Genomic DNA, 1,064 nt, shown 5'->3' on the forward strand with positions numbered 1-1,064 from the left:
AATTCAACAGAATCTGGCACAAGGAGCACAACTGGAGCTAAACTCTGGTCCGAACCCTGCCTGAGCCGAGTGTCCCAGCAGTGCAAGGCCATTTAGGGCACTCTGGGCTGCCATCGCAAATGGGCTCCGCCGTCTATGGTAAGTGATGGTAATGGTGTGTCATGGCAGGAAGGGAGAGAGCAGAGGAGGTTTGGCGTGGGGAGAGAGAAGGGGCAGCACAGGGAAAGGAGGGGTGGATCCTGGCAGCAGCGACCTACCCTGCTACCCTTTCTTTTTGAATCTGACCCACCCCTTTTCACTCCTCAGACTTACACCAGCTACATAGCTGATGTACAGCAACTGTTACCCTGCACATGCCTGATCTCGTCTGATCTTGGAAGCTAAGCAGGGTTAGGCCTGGTTAGTACTTGGATGGGAGACCGCCTGGGAATACCAGGTGCTGTAGGCTTATACCATAGTCTTTCGAGACTGAAGGTTGCCAACCATCATAGCTGATGAAGGACCAAGGACCTCCGTTCGCCACCAGGAGTCCTCCTAAGAGGTAAGGGAAGAATCTTTTTCTTACCTTTCTCAGGCCTTCTCATCATCCCCTCTAACCACTGGACACAGCATGCACCCTGTCGATGTGGCTTCATCATTGCCAATAGTGGGGGACAGGACTGGGCTCATAGTTTCCAATCCCCCATTACAAGACGTACTGTTATCATGTTTCATCTCCTGGTTTGGTGCTGGGATAGCCCTTACATCCAGAAACATCTTTGGACAAGTTTGGCCTTCTGTTTTTTTATCTCTATTTTAAATCTGCTTTTCTAATCAAATCTGCCTTGATTCCCTATTTTTTTTCTGATCTCCCTTCTCAGTCTTTCAGTTCCTTATTGGTTATGAGATGTATAGTTCTTGATCTTATTACTCTTCTGACCAGAGATCTCTCTTGGCTAGCTGCAAGCAAGGGAACATATTGTGCTTTTTCCCTTTTTTTAAATCTGCTACCTTTTGCCTGCACACATTCTCCATATTTGTGAGATCTTCTCTGCTACTGGGACCAGGCTATCATAACTAGGATC

General features: G+C 47.9%; 1 pseudogene; it reads left to right on the top strand.

Annotated features, from left to right (window-relative positions):
- The first annotated feature begins 328 nt into the window (after positions 1 to 328).
- Positions 329 to 448, top strand: LOC136646859 (5S ribosomal RNA; annotated as a pseudogene).
- Positions 449 to 1,064: the final 616 nt, after the last annotated feature.

Source organism: Tiliqua scincoides, chromosome 3 (genome assembly GCF_035046505.1).
Source record: "Tiliqua scincoides isolate rTilSci1 chromosome 3, rTilSci1.hap2, whole genome shotgun sequence".
Lineage (NCBI taxonomy): Eukaryota > Metazoa > Chordata > Lepidosauria > Squamata > Scincidae > Tiliqua > Tiliqua scincoides.